At 39.6% G+C, this 14,633-nt stretch overlaps 1 long non-coding RNA gene across 1 annotated transcript; it reads left to right on the forward strand.

Moving 5' to 3' along the window:
* Positions 1–7,309: 7,309 nt before the first annotated feature.
* LOC148228757 (uncharacterized) lies at positions 7,310–11,710 on the forward strand. The gene is made up of 4 exons (XR_015811736.1): positions 7,310–7,446; positions 10,295–10,408; positions 10,668–10,793; positions 10,861–11,710. It is a non-coding gene; the product is annotated as an uncharacterized LOC148228757 (long non-coding RNA).
* The last annotated feature ends 2,923 nt before the right edge of the window (positions 11,711–14,633 follow it).

The raw sequence follows: 14,633 nt of genomic DNA on the forward strand, positions 1-14,633 counted from the left end.
CCGATCTCGCTCTCGCTCCCGTTCGCGCATGCGCGATCGCGTGACAGATGAGCTAAAAGCTCAAATCGAGGAGATGAGGGTACGCATGGAGAGAGACGCGAGGAACATCGCGCTACTTACGAAGACTGTGAGGGAACTGGACTCGCAAAACCGGAAGCTGCGGGACCTCGTAGGCCTACAGAATGATCATTCCGCTAAGAAGCCGGAGCAGCTGACTGCATCAGCCCCGACAGCGGCAAAATCTCAGGTTCTTCCGACACAGGCTCTACCGTCACCGACTCTTCCGACACAGACTGAGCCCACGACTCAGGAGCAGACTGACTCGTCCAGCCTCTCTTCTAGCGAGGAGATGGAAACGGACGAGTTCACGAAAGTGAGCAGGAGGACGAGGAGGAAGAAGTCGCGCCAAACAGCAGACTCCGAGTCCGCAACTTCGGAGCCAGCACCTGAAACCCAACCACAGACGAGTTCCCCTCCGAAAACGGGTAAAGTGCCGCCCATCTTCGTCAAAAACGGAGCCGGCTATGTAAAACTGTTGGCCGACTTACGACGCATGGCCATCCCAGTCTCGTCAGCCAAACAGACTCGAGACGGGATCAAAATCCAGGTGGGCACCGCGGACCACTACAGAGCTGTGACCAGGCTGCTCACAGATAGGAAGCTGGAGTACCACACTTTCCAACTCCAGGAAGAAAAGCTCCTCAAAGTGGTAATCAGAGGGATACCCACAGGAGTAGACACCGACGACGTCTTGGCTGCGCTCAGTGCACAATATCCGGTGAAATCGGTGCACCGAATGAAATCGCGCGGAAAAGACATCCCGCTGATGCTCGTGCAAGCCGACAGAAATGAACAGGGAAAGGCCCTGTTCCAGATCCGAAGCGTGCTCGAACTCAACGTGCGAGCTGAGGAGCTAAGGAGGCTGCCCGGCCGCCTCTCTCAGTGCCACCGATGCCAGGGATTCGGACACGGAGCCAGCTTCTGTGCCGTAGCCCCCGCGTGCGTCAAATGTGCAGGCCCTCACCTCACGAGGGAATGCAAAAAAAAGAGGGAACAGCCACCGAAGTGCGTCAACTGCGGGGGGGAACATCCGGCGAACTACAGGAGTTGCGCCAAGTCCCCCAACGCCGTCACATACGCCAAAGCAGCGACCGGAGCCCAGGTATCAGCAGGCAAACTAACAGGGTCTCCGAAGCCCACTCCTACCCCTTCTCCCCCCCTTCCCACTACGTCTGTTTCAGATGCCGGAAAGACGAGAGAATCAAGGCCGACGGTGGACCTAAAAGCCCTCTCCCCGACGCTCGAGGCCACACTACCGATGCTCGCCGAGGCCCTGCCCCTGCTGGCCCAGCTGATGTCGATCTTTGGCAGAAAATAAATGGATCTGACAGGCAAAGAACAGTTCAGACTAGTGTACTGGAATGCAAACGGTCTCCAAAACAAACGACATGATCTAGAGCTGTTCGCGAGGCACCACTGCCTCGACGCAGTCCTAGTCAACGAGACTCACCTCAGGGCTGGCTACAGAGCGAACATCCCCGGCTACGTACTGCACAGAGACGACAGGACCGACAGAAAGGGCGGAGGGACCGCCGTCTACATCAAAAACGGACTGAAGCACTACAAAGAGCCCACGCAGAAGCTGCAGCACGCCGAGGCCACCATCCTAGTCGTGGAGCTGACCAACAGAGAACGAATCCGAGTAGCATCTTTCTATAACCCACCGAATAGAAGACTACTCAGCACTGATCTTAACTCTCTTCTAGGTTCGCCAATTCCGACCATCATCGCTGGGGATTTCAACTCGAAACACCCTCGATGGAACTCGCTGCGCACGAACGCCAACGGACTTGAGCTACTCGCCTACATCCAAAGACAGCCACACACGCTGCACGTGGACGCTCCGGACACGTCGACGTTCTACCACCTCATTCGACCTAATTACGAGGATGTCTTGGACATCGCCCTATTCAAGAACTACTACGGAGGCTACGCGTTCACTAACCTGTACGAGCTGTCCTCTGACCACAATCCAGTCATGATGGTGCTGAACCTCTCCAGCGCGCCCCTAGCGGCCCCGCAAAGGTTCCGCACCGACTGGATAAAATTCAAGTCGACAGCAGAAACAATCGTTTCCTGCCCGGCAGGACTCGCCAGCCCCGAAGACCTGGACTCGGCGGCCGACAGATTCACCAGCGAGATTCTCGAGGCGGTCGCTTTGAACTCGACACCAGTCGTCACGAAGGAGGAGCCTCCGGTCCCCCTCGCTATTAGGCAACTGATACGAGAGAGAAATCGCTCGAAAAGACACTGGACGAGACTCGGAAACCCGTCCGACAAAAGAGAGACGAATCGACTAGATCGCGAAGTCAAGTCGCGGCTCGCTGAGCTCAGAAACGAGAGATGGGCGAACAGAATCGCAACTCTCTCCACACAAGACAACTCCATCTGGAAGCTGGCTAAATCTCTCCGAGTCAAACGCGACTCAGTCCCGCCCATCAAAAGGCCAGATGGCTCCCTTGCCGTCTCGCCCGAAGATAAGGCGGAGACGTTCGCCGATGGCCTGAGGGAGCAATTTACGCCCACAGACAAACACGTCGACGCTGATATGGTAGCCAGACTGAGTAACGAGACCCGAGACGCACTGCAAGTTCCAACAGAGAGCGAGTTGGAGCCCACCAACGAATGCGAGATCCGAGCCTGCATAGCACGCACCAAGATAGGCAAAGCACCAGGCCCGGACAAGGTAACGGCGAGGGCGCTAAAATCCCTTCCGGATAGCGGCATCCTCGCCCTCACTTCACTGATAAATGCCACACTAAAACTTAGATATTTTCCACAGAAATGGAAGGAGGCACAAGTGATCCTGATACGGAAGCCCAAGACTGGAGGCACCAAAACGTCAGACTACAGGCCGATCAGTCTTCTCTCGATCGTGGGGAAGGTCTGCGAACGAGTGATCGAATCCAGACTACGCGAATGCGCGGAGGAAAAATCGATCATCCCAGCAGTGCAGCACGGATTCCGCCCCAAACACTCGTCAGTACACCAACTGATGAGAGTCGTCGAGAAGATCAACCGAGGATTCTCGCTGAAATTGTCGACGGGGGCGATTTTCCTCGACGTCGCTAAGGCTTTTGACAAAGTCTGGCACGTCGGACTACTGCACAAACTGCTGAAGAGCAACGTCCCGCTACCGTTATGCCAACTAATGCATTCCTATCTACAAAACAGACACTTCAGGGTGCGCTCGGAGGGAGAGCTGTCTACGATGCAACCGATCGCAGCCGGCGTGCCACAGGGCTCGATACTGGGACCACTTCTCTTCACGTGTTACACCGCGGACATCCCCATCCCGGAGGACCGCAGGGCGCAAATAGCGCTCTACGCCGACGACACGGCAATATCGTTCACCTCGGCCAGTCCGAAACTAATCACGACCAAACTGCAGCAGCTGTGTGAAACTCTCGAAACTTGGTTCGGGAAATGGAGAATTTCGATCAACCCAAATAAAAGTGCGGCGGTGTTCTTCACCAGGAGGCCCGGCAGGAAAAACAGATCATTCGGCTCCGTTAAGATGTTCGGAGAGGGGATCCCGTGGGTCAGCGAAACTCGCTACCTCGGACTCATCCTCGACGAGAGACTAACGTGGAAGCCGCACATCAATCATGTGCGAACCAAGGCCATAGGAGGCATGGCGGCGCTCCGTCCTATCACGGGCAGACGTAGCAAACTCAGCCTTAAAAACAAGGTTCTACTATACAAAACAATGATCCGACCCATCATGACGTACGCGGCCCCAGTGTGGGGATACGCCCGCCCGACACTCATAGACAAACTGCAGGTCGTGCAGAACAGAATATTGCGAGAAGCAGTAGACGCCCCGTGGTTCGTCAGGAACGTCGACATCCGGAAGGATACCGACACCAGACTGATCATGGAGTTCATCAAGGAAATCTCAACGAGATTTCACAAGACACTGCCCTCCGTGCCCAACGACACCATAAAGAGCCTCTCCAGCGCAGATGACCCGTACGGAAACCCGCACCCCAGAGATGTGCTGAAATACGAGCCACCATAAAACAGATGAGTAGTAATCCAACTTAGTCACACATGACATCTACTACAGACAATTACATCTTACTTCCAGACAGACGACATCAACCGAAAACAACAAACAGACAATCACATCCAGACTGAGAACGAAGCGCACCGCGCAGCTTCTCAAAACACAATTACTTAGACTTGACGTTTGTGTTTTGTTAAAAATAAAAAGTATAAGAAAGAAGGCAATAGAACGAATATTTTTGGATATTGCGGTTTTTGAGAAGAAAAATGCCAAATCGAGAATTTTTATTTCAGAAATCAGCAAATTTCTTGAGAATTTTTATAGAGCCTTTATTTGTTAAATCATTTTTAAATGTTTTACAACAGCTGATATTTTTCATACCGATACAACAGAAAGGGCGAGTCCGTGCCAAATATTTGAAAATATGTATGCTTTCTTGGAGGCTTTTGATAAAGGTCGAAATTATTTGAACGACAAATAATTGTTCGCAATTTTCTAAACTACTCTACTAATCGACCTAATCTTTGCGTTGGTAATCTACAAACTACACGAATAATAATATAAGAAACCTCTTCGTAGGAATTGACAAATTGCAAAAATGTATTCAAAGTGGTGATGGTTTGTGATCTGCGCGTAGCGCGTCGTTCACAATCGATGGTGTATGTGTTTGAAAAATAAAAAGAAGGATTAATCCGGCCTTTCAGCCTTCTTGTCAATTACTTAAGTGTGTAAAAAAAAATGATGAATGGTATTTGTGTTGTTTGCATGGTCATAAAATTATAACTATTCATGGAGATACTACTTAACATTTTGTGAAAAACAGCTTTGTGACTACAAACTTGTAGAGAACTTTGCTCCGAATGATCCAGAATCAGTTGCTCTCGTATGCGGTGTGAGGTTTTAATTTGATTGCAAACTGGTTGTGTGTGTGACTAGTAGGCCCTCCGCACACGGAGCAACTGTTTTGCAACTCGAGTTGCAAATTCGTTGCATTCTAGTCACACACACAACCAGTTTGCAACCAAATTAAAACCTCACACCGCACACGAGCGCAACTGATTCTGGATTATTTTGAGCAAAGTTCCCTATAAGTTTGTAGTCACAAAGCTGTTTTTCTCAAAATGTCAAGTAGTAGTTCAGATCAAGAAGACTTAATTGGCTATTAGAGCATTAGAGCAGGGAATATTGGTGTCATCCCTATATACAGAGAAATATCAAGTCAAATGTGTTTGTAACAGCAGAACAACTGAATCAAAGAGACAAAAAGTTTATAGCATTCGACAATCGACAATCTACGACTTGGCCGCTTCACTCATTTCTTGAATTTTTTGTGAAGACACGTGCAACCATGCAACGCAACTGTTTTGTGACTAGGAAAAAAGATCGCATGCAACCAGTTGCTGATTGATTTGAAATCGGCTTTGTTTTAGTTGCTCGTGTGTGGACACACACTCCCGTACACAGGCGTGGTCACCAAATAGTTGCATGCGCAAGTGTTTTGCAACTCGGAGCAACTGTTTTGCAACTCGAGTTGCAAAACAGTTGCTCCGTGTGCGGGAGGGCCTTACTATGAAGCTCTTAACAGTCTTAACCGGGACAGATAAAAAAGAGGCCATCTCGGATATTTTGTGAAACCGAAACAATCCCTATCAAACCGGGAGAATGTGTAAAACCAGCACGTAGTCTACTTATAATCGACAATTGATTTGTTAACAGCAATATCATGATTAGGAATTTAATGCTCTCGCAATATATTGTCTAAATATTGAAGAAAACTATCAATATTGGTTATCCTTTCATGAATTTTGGATTGGATCATGATTATTTTTTAAATGTATCGTCAAATAAATGTGTAGATTTACATTCGCAATTTTTTTGTTGGCGAAGTTTCTTTGTTTTTTATATATATTTTTAATAAGTTTTTAATTAAATAAATTAAATCAAAACATACATATAAAACATAAACAGAATATAAAAAAATATTTTAATATTGTAATATATTTTTTGGTGCACGAAGGTGTTTCTTTATTTTATTGAGGAATACCGCTACATTTTTATTTTTGCGGATTGTCCTAGAAATATTATTATACTACATATTCCAACCTCCGTGGAATATTCCCCTGGCCGTACTCGTTTTCTTAGAGCCAACTATCATTAAATTGTCTCTATTTCTAGTAGTAAACATATGTACATCTTTATTTCTTATCTTATAATTTTAACTTAAATATAAATGCTAAAACATTAATCTTCAATATTTCTTAATAAGCATCCAACTATTCTAATCTACCAGGCATACTTCTAAAACTAGTAAATCTATTTTTATTTAAAACTACTCTCATTGCCTTATTTTGTAATTTTTGCAACATCGTTTTATCTAATTTATTAAGCATTTATAGTATTGATGCACTATAATCGAATTGGGGCAATTTAATACTAATGTTATTTTTTTTGTATTTATAACATTAGTATTAAATCCTAGATAATAGGTAAACCTATTTTTCTAATATTTTTTTTAGTATGAAATTACAATGTTCCTTAAAATTTAATTTCTTATCAACAATTTCTTCTGAATATTTTATTTTATCAATTATTTTTATAATAGAGTTATCTATAACTATTTTTATATTATTATGTAACATATCTTTATAATTAATAAACATACATGTAGTTTTATTTTCATTTAGTTTAAGTACATTATATTCTAACCATATTTCTATAATATGTACTTAATTCATTATTTAAGTTATCTACAACATCTTAACATTGTCACTTTAAGCAATAAATTAATGTGTTGTCTGGGAACAGATGTATTTTACATTTTTCTATATTATTAACTATATCATTAATATAAATATATGTATATTATAAACAACAATGGTCTTGGAATAAGCATAATTATTTTTTCTTTTAGCTTTCTCTTTTTTAAATAATTATCGAACCATTTTAAAACCATTTCACTTATACCTGTAATCTCTGATTTGTTCAAAATTATTATTCTGTGCATTTTTTCGAAAGCTCTGTTGAAATCTCCAAATATTAAAGCAGATATGCGTCGTGATTTAGCAAAAGTTTTTAATTATTCTTTATTTAAGTTATTGTTTGGTCTTTGGGTATTTCATAGTTTTGAAACATATTAAAATTTGCATGTATTGTATATTTTATATTATTGAATAAAAAAAAATATGCATTTTTTTCAAGGTCTCAAGAAAGGTATAAATACTACCCCACCATTTGTTTAACGGTCATTCTTGTTTTCGCGTTTGAATGGGACGGTACGTCCGGCGGGAACCTGGAATTTTCGAGAGCTAAGATCTTGAAGGAATGATCGTCCGGCGACATCGAAAGGGGAGCTTTGCTTGGACTCGAGATAAAATCAGGTAAAATTTTTGTTACTAATTGTCGGTTTTCAAACATCCCGCTTTAATTACCCGTATCGAGGTCATTCGAACTGCATTCTAGGTTAAGTTTGCTTTATAGGTTATTGCACGTGGTTTTGTAAAATTGAATTATTTTTATTTCTGGAAGCGCTCGGGATTATCACCACCGGTAGAAATTAACATTGCAATATTTTTCCTTTCTGTGATTTTTTTTATTTTTTCATCTTTTTATTTATTAATTTTTTTATTTATTCATTTTTTTATTTTTTTATTTTTGATCGCCGCAGCTAAGCGGATGTTGCGGATTGTTATTGTTACGGATCAAATGGTACCGTCGGTCCACCCTTTCCAACGCTTCCACAGGATCTCGTGCGCACAAAATTATAACATACGACGGTACTTCCATCATCAGGTTGAAGATAATGGTGGTGTGGATAGTTTTATTTCAAACTTCACATTGTTATTACCCCGTTTTTCATAGCTGATATTACTTCATCTCTGCGCTCAAGAGTAGGCTGCTTCTCGGTTACAATTTTGATTTTGTTAATGTTATTATGTTATTTTTCTTTCTTTTTACACAGATTTGTGGCTATTTTTCTTTCTGCTATTATTACCGGCGTGTGTTTGTTGCTTAGCACGTTGCATTCATACGAAAAAAAACCACGTAAACTGCGTATTTACTGTAACTTATTTATTTAGGGAGTTACCTACAGATGTTACTAATATCAATAATCCTAAATTCCAGAGAAAATTCGTTTCAAGATGTATGTTTACATTGCAGATTTTTTTATATGGAATTGTCTCACATATTATTTATTAGAAACAGTGAAATCATTCAACATCAAATTGTGAATCGCGTATCAATAATAAATAAATGTGTTTACTTAATTTTTAACACTTAACGGTCGATTTACACGTAACGGCGATATTCGCGAGACACCCAACCGTCCAATTTAAAAATAAAGTCACCGAAAAAACCCACCTTACGCAGTAACACACCCTTATCGGTTTGATTCCGGTAAAGATGATAATTTTTTTTAGAGATTTTGCAAATAACCCAAAATATCCAAGGTAACCGCATTTAAAAGAGTGCACGCGGGGTTCACGTGATCGCTGAGTACAGGGCTGAATCAGAAAAAATAAACGATTTTTTTTTAATAAATAATTTTAAAAACATTTACAATTAGAAAACACGTAAAAACTAATACGTGTAATAGGCAAAGATTATAAATAAGTCATATTTTAAATACTAAATATAAAACAACTTATTGAAATAAAGCAAATAAAATCGATTTGAGGAATCAATTCTAGTTTACATTAATAAAAATGGCTGAATTCACACTTCAAAAATTCGGCAACCGTATGCACACGCAAATAAAATCTCGCAAAAAGCAAACCAATACTACCCTGTTTAAATAGTATTTGGGGGTGGATCCGTTCAAGTGAACAACCAATTAGAAGCTTTCTGCGAAGAACACGTGATTGTCACGCGTTGAGCACTATTTACAAGTTAACTTAGTATTATCATGCCGAAGCACAATAGCAAAATAATCAGTGATTCTTAACATTTAATTGCGTTCATTTGTTTTTCACAACTTTTTTGCATTATTATATTTTGTTAGGTTTACACCGTTTATTTAGTACTCCTTCATTTATTGTATACAGTAAATCAAATTCATTTGATTTACTATACAGTAAATCAAATGTAATTATATAATAATCTACAAATGTTTTCTCGTCGCGGCCAGAAAAGAACTGAAATATCCAAGGCTTATCGAATGGTAGTGTTAGACCAAAACCCGCGATATTTGCAAAAAAGAATAAAGGCAAATTTCGGAGAAAAAGGTTGTATTTTTTTTATTACTTAAATTGCCATTGCTGATAAGATATCTGAAAAATTAGGATCAACAGTTTTTCGCCGTCGGCAATGTTTTGAAATTTTATTTTTGAATGATAATATAAAATATGATTTTATATATGGTAAAACAAATTAACAAAAAAGTGGTAAATATATTAACGCAATAAAATGTTTAGAATCACTGATATTTTTTTTATTATACTAAATATACAATATAAAATAATACATAAATAATAAAATATTGCATTTAGCCAAACGTAAACGTTACGTTGTTCGTGCAAATATCGCCGCGTAACTTGACAGTCAAGTGTTAAAAATTTGTAAATGATCGTATAGGTCACAAAATTAGATATTTTTTGTTTTTATTATAAACAACAGTATTTTATTATCATCTGTATTGTTTTTATTCAAAAATATGTATATTTGGTTATTCTAAACAAAAATATAATTTATTTTACTGGTACACGTCCGCAGTTTGACGTTTAATGTACTGATTTTATCATTGCGAATACAAAAAACAATCTTCATGAATCTGTTTTTAAAATTTTACGTTAAAACGTGTACTAATTTCAGATTTGGTTGTTTTAAAAAAGTTATATTCTAATTTTCGCAAATAATCCCTGCCGCACGGCTCCATTTCTAGGAATAATGCCCGGTATGCAATGTGTTGCCCGGTATGCAAACCTTAATGAATTACTATGAATCGAAATATTAAAAAAAATATATTCCAAACGAGATTCGTTACCGAGCGTTCCCACTTTATTGTTTTGGCATGATTTTATTTCTTGAATTTGGCCTCAAAAATGCACGTCATTCAATGAAATACTTGACCAACTTTTGCCTTCAGAACATTTGGTGAAAATTTTTTGTTTTTTACGATTACTTTTGAATTTATATATTAAGAATATTATTTTAATACTAAATTAAAAAATATACATCTTTTTACAATAGTATATTTATTTGTAACATATTTTTTATTTTACTATGTAGTGTAGACGAAGGACAAAACGGACGATGAAAATAATACAGTAGAATGCATTCCATATCGAAAGCAGCTACAATGAAGCAGTCACACCGAAAGCAGCCACATCGAAAACAGATTCGGTTGGTACACCCAAGTGTTACATTATTTCAAAAATCCTATAAAATTTAAAGTAATTAATAAAAATCTAACATATGTTCGATGTGTTTCAATCATTGTGAATTTGAACATTTTTTTGATATAATATAAATTAATTGCTAAATAGCAAGAAGCTTATTCAGACACAAAACATTTTATTTAATGAATCTGACAAAAACATGCAGTGCAGTTTTAGAAAAAAAGGATGTTTTTTATAATAGTATATTAACAATTAATTTCCAGAAACCGAGAGAAGAACTCTGTTGGTTAAAAAGTTGTAAAGATCTTCTCCAAGTTCCACTGAGTAGACAAAGGACACAAAGCCGAGCAATGTCATCTAAACTCACAGCATTTGGTGTAAATTGGACGGTAAGTACATTTTTAGGTCGTCATATTGATAATTCGATTTACTAATCTCCCATTATCTTATTTTCAGTGAGTTGCTTTTAAAGCTAATAATACAATGGAACAGAATGTTTGCAATCCATTCCACATCGAAAGCAGATACAACGAAGCAGTCGAATCAAAGGCTGCCACATCGAAAGCAGCATCGAACTTTTAATGTCGGTTGGTACACACAAGTTTCGTTACATTATTTAAAAAATCCTATGAATTTGAAAATGCTTGTTCCAAAAGGTTTAAAATTAATCACATCTTTTTATTATAAGTTATAAATTCACATATTGTTTTGAAATTGTCAATAATTTAAAAAATGCATTAGGATAATTTGTCTTAATTTTTAAGATTATATATGTGTAATAATAAATTTATTATTGCAAAATTTAAGGTAATTAAAAAAATATACCTAATTTTCTGTTTGATCAATACCAAAAGCAACATATCTTATGGAAGACCTGACGGTGATTTTCCATGGGGTGTAAAATCAATTGTAGCTAGATATGTTTCAATAATTTTTTCGATCAGCTCCATTCGGTAATAAAAGTTTGTGTTGTCTACATCCAATTTTAAAGAACGAATGAGTTCCATAAACTAATTTCGAATAAATGAAAATTGTATTCGGGTTAATTAACGAATGCTGGGCAATTTGATTGACACCTTCTATTGTTTAATTATAATTGGTAGCTATATTTGGCTCAGATTTGGATTTACCACATTTTTCCGGTTTATTTCGATGAATTCTTATAGATCGTCTAAAAGAGGGGCGGGGAACTTTTTTATGCCAAGGTTCATTTGGATATTTATTAAATCTTTCGCGGGTTATTCAAAATTCTCAACTACAAAGTTATCATTTATCATGCATATGAACACAAAAATTCTCCGAAAATATCATAAATCTTCAGCGGCTAGCAGAGTGGAACCTGCAACTTTTTACTGGCAGAAATGTTTAGTCAATTGAAGACTTGCTTTTAAAAGTAGATATGTCCATAAAACCAAATTTTACAGGAGAGCAAAAAACTATTTCTTTATTTTTAAAGAAATACTTATTTTATATTTTTTATGTTTAGAAATATGATATATAAAAAGAAATAGAAATAATAAAAATACAATAGAAATAATAAAAAATAAAACCGACATGGATCGCACGTTTTCAGTCAATCGACTGGATGTCTCGTTTTTACGATAAACAAAAAATATTTTTTGTTACTACTTCACTGTTTTGTTTCACAAACTTTCGATTATCATTGTCACATGCTAAATTTTCATAAAATTATATAGGATTGTCGGAATTCTGTGCAACAACCCGGCGTGCCAGACTTAGATTTTTTTCCATATTATTAAAAAATTACAATCATTACAAAACTATTTTAAATTTAACGTTAACACGTTACCTATTTAAAAAGTTATAATGGTTTAAAAGGTTTAGGTCGTAACTTTCGCGACTAAGCCCCGTCTCATTTTTAAGAATAATGCATTTTTAAGGTATGCAATGTGTTAAAAACCGCAAAAATCCGCAGTCAATTTTACAAGTATCATAAAGAGAAAGACCTAAGCTATATATTGTATATAAAATCTCAATTCAGCAAATTGACTTTCCATACTTTTCCTTAAAAAATAATAGAAATTATTCATTAGTTGCACACTTGAACGTTTCCTGTTTATTATTTATTAGTGACAGTGAAGCCTCGATTCAACATAAAATGTCTTATTTACTAACATTGATCTATTCCGGTGCATTGCAATCATCCACCATTTTCTCCATTTGGCTTTAATTTTTTTTGTGTTTAAAACGCACGTAGTTATAATACGCGACAGCACATAGGGCGGTGACGGCACGTCCCCCATGTCGGGAAGCGCGCACGCGTATGAAATTCCCGGCTGTGCGAACGATATTCGAAAAACGGCGACCTTGACTGACTTCGGTCGAACTTCCACTAGGACAACTTTCGGAGAGTGAAGTGGAGGCATTAGTGTTTTGTTGATAATGTAGATGAGAGCGAGTACGCCTTTGTCCGGGAGAGACTTGAGAGCCCTCGCTGATACTTGATTGGGCCCCGAGGCTTTTCCTATCTTTGTGCGGCTGAGGTAGGTGCAGACTTTAGTCACGTTAGTGGGCTCCAGTCGTTAGTCTGTGCTGACTCGTAGGGTGTTCTGCGTTTCCTCGTTCAGCTCAGCGTTTAAGTTTGGGTCGCAGTGGTTTTCCGTGGATGTGAACTGGTCCCTCAGTCCGTCCGCGAACACCTCCACTTTTTCTTCAGGCGAGACGGCGGTCGAGCCGTCTAGCCTTTTTATAGGCGGAATTGCAGTGCGTTCGGTTCGGAGAGACTGCCAACTTCCAGATAGAGTTGTCCTCCATGGAGAGGCTCTCTATCTTCTTTGTCATAGTCATAGTTAGTGTGTTCCGAGAGACTGCGCAGTGCGCTTTGCTCTGAGTCAATGTTGGGATTGTCCGTGTTGGTCAGTCGATATGTGTCAGCTGATGGTCGTCAGCTGTGTTGCCTAAAATGAAAAAAAAATTGTCAGGTATGTTTGTTTTGTCATGTTTGAATCGTTACTTAGCTGGTGTGCGGCGGTTCGAACTTCAGGATGTCCATCGGGTGTGGATTTCTGTAAGGGTCGCCAGTGCTGCTCAACCTCTGTATGGTCTCGTTCGGTACAGAGGGTAGTGTCTTATGGAACTTGGTGGAAAGCTCTCCACGAACTCCATGCTCAGCCTGGTGTTGGTGTCCTTGCGGACGTCAACGTTCCTGACAAACCACGGGGCATCCATGGCTTCCTGCAAAATCTTGTTTTGTGCAACCTGCAGTCTGTTGAGATGGCTCGGGTGCGCATAGGCCCTCACCGGGGCGGCGTAGGTCATGACCGGGCGAATCATCGTCTTGTAGATGAGGATCTTGTTTTTGAGGCTGAGTCTGCTGCGTCTGCCCATGATTGGACGAAGCGCCGCCATTTCTCCTAATGCCTTCGCTCTGACGTGTTTGATGTGCGGTTTCCATGTCACTTTCTAGTCAAAGGTTAGTCCGAGGTAGCGGGTCTCGCTTACCCATGGGATCCCCCGCCGAACATGATGATTTGGTCTGTTCTGGTCATGTGTTGCGCTTCCTGATAAAGAGCATGGCTGCACTCTTTATATTTATGGAGATTCTCGTATGTACATGGATTATTTTCTTTCTTACTTTAATAGAAATATTAACTAAGCTATTAATAGCCATTACCTCATAAGGACATTTATAGGTTGGATTAAGTTTTCTTGCCGTTCCTAGTTTTCCGGAACTATTAATTAATTAAACAAAATCGCCAGGTTTAAAAGTACGTAACTTTTTATTTCTATTGTACGTTGTACAAACTTTCTCCTTATTTTGAATGGTGCTTAAACGAGCCACCTCTAAGGATTTAACTAACTTTAACTTGAGGTTTTCTACATAACTATTGTAAGTGTATGTAAAAGTAGAAGTTATTGAAATGGGTAGTGATGGGGGATGCCCAAACACTAACTCGAAAGGGGTAAACTTAGTAGCTGTGTGGGGTGTAAAATTGTAGCTAAACGTAGCAAAAGGTAGCCACTCATCCCAATCAAATTGATCAGGTGACAGGAAATGTTTTAAATAGTCTTTCATTGTACTATGCGTCCTTTCGAGGGCTCCATTAGTCTCTGGATGATAAGCAGTGGTTTGCACCCGCTTAATTTTTAAAAGTTTTGCTACTTCTTTAAAAAGGTTGGAAGTGAACTCCTTTCCTTGATCTGTCAGGATCGAATCAGGAATACCAAAATTACTAATGAATTTTGTGGTGCGGGGGAGCTAGCTTGTG

The sequence above is a fragment of the Plectrocnemia conspersa genome, unplaced genomic scaffold (assembly GCF_051122295.1).
Source record: "Plectrocnemia conspersa isolate PC_06_02 unplaced genomic scaffold, ASM5112229v1 ptg000012l, whole genome shotgun sequence".
Classification (NCBI taxonomy): domain Eukaryota; kingdom Metazoa; phylum Arthropoda; class Insecta; order Trichoptera; family Polycentropodidae; genus Plectrocnemia; species Plectrocnemia conspersa.